The sequence below is a fragment of the Petaurus breviceps genome, unplaced genomic scaffold (genome assembly GCF_028583685.1).
Source record: "Petaurus breviceps papuanus isolate PSGF00001 unplaced genomic scaffold, PetGlider_PUasm1.0 90925, whole genome shotgun sequence".
Classification (NCBI taxonomy): Eukaryota; Metazoa; Chordata; class Mammalia; order Diprotodontia; family Petauridae; genus Petaurus; species Petaurus breviceps.
The window spans coordinates 312,214-317,779 of NW_027187380.1; the positions used below are offsets into that span (position 1 = coordinate 312,214).

Here is a 5,566-nt window from a genome sequence, read left to right on the forward strand (position 1 = left end):
ACCTTAATTATTTATATGCAGCACTTATCTCCCCCAAATGTTTTATCTGGATTTGGCAGATCAGATCTGCAAATGGGAGGTGGGGAGTGCATAAGCAGCAAATGGGAGTGGGGTGGGAGGGGTGGGGCTCAGGAGGCTTTTCCCTAAACGACGACTAGGCTTGACATCTTTATTATGGGGAGGAACCTCGGATCAATAAGCCCAACGTTCAGTCCGCTTAACTGTTTCAGTGATTGGCTGGGAAACTGGGGCCCAAGAACCAGCCAAACCAGGAAGGAAACCAGTGTGTTTTGAGATCTGGAGGGGGTTATAGGGCATGATGTGGGATCTTTACCCCTCCTTGTCCTCCAACTAGCACTCAGAACATGGTAAGGGGTTTGAAATGGGTTTGATGGAGAATGAGCCAGAATCTTTTTTCTTATTTTTATTTTTGGAGGGATTGCTTTCAAGGCTGAGTGCCCCTCAAAGGATGGGGCCCAGTGGGCTTATATCGATTTAGGAAGAATATAGTCTGATTTAACTTAATCTTATACTTTCTTTTTTTTCTCTTGACTTTTTTGGTTCTTGCCCTTAAGGAATGGTGAAAGAGATGCTGGAAAGGGTTGGATGAATATGAAGATAGGTTTCTTGGGGCCCCAGTGTGAGGTGCTCTGGGCTCCAGCTCAAAGGCACAGCACAGACCCAGGGTGTCCTCTTCCCTCATATTTATAGGTTTATAGATTTAGAGCTTGAAGGAGTCTCAGAAGCCATTGAATCCAATCTCCATATTTTATAGTTGGAGAAACTGAGGCATGGAAAGGTTAAGTGACTTACTCATGGCCACACAGAGAGCATGTTTCTCAGGATTTGGAACCAGGTTTTCCTGCCTCCAAATATAGCACCTTACCAAGTATAGTGAGAAAGAGTGCTAGGTGATCCCCAAAGGGCTCTTCACCCCTCCATGCCCTCTAGGCTTCATTTTTTATTTGTTTGTTAGGAAAATGAGAGGAATGTTCTGCCCCCTTCTGCCAGCTTCAGCTGTAACCAGATCCACAACCAGAAAGCGCAGGCCCAGTGAGAACAGTGTGATGAAATCACCGTAAGACATCAGTGTTTCCCTGGTATCAGTGATCTCTGCAGATGTAAAGATAAGGAGAGAATTTGTTAGGATTTTAGGTTGTGGTGGGGAGGTAGATTCTCCCTGGGTATTAAGGAAGGACAAGGGTGTCCTCTGAAAGAATGCCTGGCTCCTTGGGGATGCTGAGCACTGACTTTTCCTCTTCCCACACTTCCAAGGTAGTACCTTCTTGATGAGTTGCCCCTTTACCCTATCAATTAAGGTCCCTGTCATCTCATCTCATTCCCAGAAGGATGGGTTTCCCTTGGGAGGGGAGAGTGTGTGTGTGTGTGTGTGTGTGTGTGTGTGTGTGTGTGAGAGAGAGAGAGAGAGAGAGAGAGAGAGAGAGAGAGAGAGAGAGAGAGAGAGATTTGGGAGCTGTGATGGAAGCTTTGGATTCTAAGTTTCATTCCTCCTGGATTAGGGTTTGGTGAGGATGGCTTTTTTTAGGCTTAAGGAAATCCTAGAATCCCAGTGCTCGGAAGTTTCTGAGAGGCCATTTCTCTGTCCCTGTAGCATCAGCCTCTAAACCGGTCTAATGAGACCAACATCTCTCCTGACTTTAACACACTTCAAAGAAATCCTACCAACTCTCTTTTATAGCTAGTACCATTTCTGGTAGTTCTTAGTGTCAGGAGGGCAAGGGAGAGGTGAATGTGTGGAGAAAAGGGGGGTAGAGAGAAGTTGGAAGCTTCAGAGACCTTTGGAACAAGATGAAGCATTGTGGACTGGGAAGGGGTGGAATATTGATTTACTAGTCAGCTTGAGTCTCTCAAGGAGAAAAGGGACCCTTTGGAGACCCCCACAGGGTTCCCTTGCAGTCCCTTGGGCTCCTAGAAGAATTCACTCCCACCAACCAACCTGTTCCCATAGCCAGGAGTTGCCATGGTGACCCCCAACCCCCCCACCCCCCACCATTGACTAGAGCTTTTCCAGTAAAACCACTGCAGAAATCCATACTTCCCGACAGACACGCCCCCTGTACCCCCCCCACCCCCACTCCCAGGCAGGCTGTTAGAGACAGAGAGACTGGGAGTTAACCCTGTACGTGCTGGTGAGCCTGCAGTTTGGGGAAGGGGGAGGGAGCATAGCATGGGGAACACAAAGCTAATTTAGAACTAGATAGAGGAGCTTGGGGTGCAACTGGACTGGTTTTGTCTGCCTTGTCACCCCACTCCCCTTCCTCCACCATGGAACAACTCTGGGAAAGTCTGAAGGTGCTCAGAGTCTGACTCCAAGATTCCAAACTCTGGGGGGTCCTGAGGCATGACTGCCTGGAGATGGGTGGGTCTTTGTGATTCCTCTCATTTTGGTCCCAACTCTCACCCTCCCTGTCTCCCAGTGGAAGCCACTAACCTGGCATCTCAGGGGACTAGAAACAAGAATCAACCCTGGGCTCATAGCGCAGCATTTCTCCTTCTGCTGGTCATTGCTGTCTCTGAAGGGGGGAGGGAGGGGGCGGGGAGGATTCAGTCACAATGGCCACATTTCCCAGGCTACTTCCTCCCCATCCCCCTTGCCTTCCACCAATACATGCATTGCCCTTTTTATCTCATCTTAGGACTGCTGGCCCAGGCCCTCAGAATCTCATGGATATGAGAGTAAGACTGAGTCCTGGGTCTGGGTTTTGGGTTCTCCCTTCCAAACAAAACAATCAATTCCGAGAATTTTGATTCTCAATCTCTTATTCAGAAGGTTCCTCTCATCCCTTCTAACCCAAATAGTCTTAGATGCTTCAGCATAGGAATGGTGCCATGGGGAGGAGAAGATCTTTTGCTATTTATACTTTTCCAGTATGTACTAGAGGAAGCCCCCTAGAAACTGCCTGATGGCCTGGCTTCCTGAAGATAATAATAGCATTTATATAGTATTGTAGGGTTTGCAAAGGTTTTACATGTGTCAACTCATTTAATCCTCAAACAACCCTAGGAGGAAGGTGCTATTATTATTCCCATTTTACAGATGAGGCAGTTGGATGTCTCAGAGGTTAGATTACAACCTCAGGAAGACCTGAGTTTGAATCCATCCTCAGACACTTACTAGCTGTGTGACCCTGGGCAAGTCATTTAACTATGTTTGCCTTAATCCACTAGAGCAAGAAATGGCAAACCAAGAAAATTGTAGCTACTGGACAACAAATCCCTGACTCCAAACCCACCATTCTATCTACTGTGTCACCTAGCTGCCCAAGTATGTGACCAGCTTGTGTTAGCAAGGTCATCTCAAGAAAGTATAGCACCTGGGGCACCCTTCCTTTTCATATATGGGAACTCCAGAATAACTACTTCTACAGAATAACTATTCTCTGGGTCCGTATCCACTTAAAACAATAGTTCATAAGGCCCCACTGATGTGTTTCTTTTTTCTAGTCATTCAAAGGTTACAATTAGTTCAAAGCAAAATGGAAAAGTATAGTAAGAAAAGTTGCAATAGAATATTCCCCTTATAAATCTTAGGTACACCACACTACAAATACACATACTATCATTTGGGAGAGTGGGCACATGTAGGCATCACTAATGAGAACAAGTAAGGAACATGTGTACCCAGGGTACATGCATAGAGGGGCAACTCACATTTCTGAGGCTGCAGGGTAACTCATGTCTTCTGGTGATGTCATCACGCTGCTCCCACTGGGCCTGGTCCCTGCTGGTTGTGAGTGGCCCCCAGTAGTTTGTTGGTAACTGTGGGGCACGTGGGGGATCTCAGCTGAACAGTGTGATGTGATGTCTGCTAAGTGCATTGCCCTGCTGGTTCCCACGGGTCTGGTAGTGGCTGCTGGGCATGTGATTGGCGGCTAACTTTGCTTGTTGCTTTCTGTTTTTGGAATTTCAGGGTCATCCACTGACCACTTTGGTTTCATCCTCATCCAATATGTAAAAACCTCTCCCCAATATAGGAAGGCTGACAGTTACAGCAAAAATCAGGGAGAATACTCTAAAGCTAGGATTGTTTTTTAAATTTTTACTCCTATGTCTAGGGAAGATTAAAGGCCTTGGTTACTGGGTCTCCTTCTCCCAACTGCCACTAATACTTACAGTTATGTTTGGTGACCAAGTATAAAGGTCACACACCAAAATATATCCATAGTGATAGATGCATAAAATAGGTAGTTTTAAAACACACCACAGCAATAAAAGTATATTGTGTAACAAACATATATGAAACACATCGTTAGCATATGCTCCAGTTACATATACAAAGCCCACTTGACCTGTACAAAATGGCTTCATTTGGCTTCATGGGGAACTTTTCTCATTTTTTCTAATGCAACTTGTGTAAGCTTGCTTCCTGGACTAATCAGCTGTGACCTCCTAGCACTGTGACTGTCTCAAGGTTTCCTCAGACCTACCTTGTTTCCCCGATAATAAGACACTGTCTTATTAAATTTTTTTGGTCAGAAAAACACCAGAGGGCTTATTTTCAGGGGAGGGCTTATTTTAATGAACATTGACAGCAATTTTAATAAACAGGTAAATGTGAACAAAAAAATGTACCTTTATTCAATAAGCAAATCACTGGGGAAGAACAGGATGACGCGCTCACTGCTGCAGCTCTGATTGGATGCAGCTCGGAGCGCGGTGTGCGTTTCACGGCGGGGGGACGTAATGTAGCGTGTAGCGCAGGGGATCACCTTCACTACAGTAGCAATCTCAATAGGGCTTATTTTCGGGGGAGGGCTTATTTTAGAGGAATCTTACACAGTAAGGGGAGGGCTTATTTTCGGGATAGGTCTTATTATCGGGGAAACACGGTACTAGCCTGTGGTCCCAATCATGAGCTCATGTCTCAAGTTGACTATAGATAGATTCAAAGATTTAGATATCTAATCTACTTATGTATATCTTTATGGATATGTGTCTGTGCATCTCTCTATCTATAACTGTTTCCAAGGTTTTGTAGTTGCTCTTAGATCCCTAGGTATCTTTGTAACTGGAGAATTAGCAAAGTAAAGGAAGGCCTCTAGGCTTAGCACTGCTCCCCAATCTGAACAAAGGCTCCCTGGGGCTGAGAGAGATTTGACTGATGTCTCTGCCCCTCTGGTAGTTAGCAAGTAGCAACACCTATTTTTTTCTTCATCTAAGTCATTGTCTTTTGAATACTTGTCTAAGTCTGGCAGTCTTTCTGCAACGGTTGAAAGGCCTCTTTTTCTAAGAGTCTACTTGACTCCTTTCTTCCTGTGGAAAAAGGTAGCCTAAACTCCCTCTCCAATAAACAATAGGTTGTTTATTGTCTTGATTTGTTCCAGTCACTCTCCAGGACTATCTTGTAGACTGGTAAATTGACTGATCTTTCCACTATATTGTATGAGACAGATTTCCACCAATTCATTAGAAACACACTAAGATTTCTTAGCAGGACTCTATCACCTTGCTAATCAATTGGCTCCAACATTATATTTGTTTTGATAAAGAGTTTTTCTGAGTTGAGGCCGTAGCCAGGTGGTAAGCCTTTTTCAATCAACTTTCA

At 45.0% G+C, this 5,566-nt stretch overlaps 1 long non-coding RNA gene across 1 annotated transcript; it reads right to left on the reverse strand.

Annotated features, from left to right (window-relative positions):
- Positions 1-756: 756 nt before the first annotated feature.
- On the reverse strand, positions 757-3,806 carry LOC138152230 (uncharacterized). The gene is made up of 3 exons (XR_011166061.1): positions 3,673-3,806; positions 2,453-2,534; positions 757-1,113 (listed from the first exon to the last, which is right to left on the reverse strand). It is a non-coding gene; the product is annotated as an uncharacterized lncRNA (long non-coding RNA).
- Between the last annotated feature and the right edge of the window lie 1,760 nt (positions 3,807-5,566).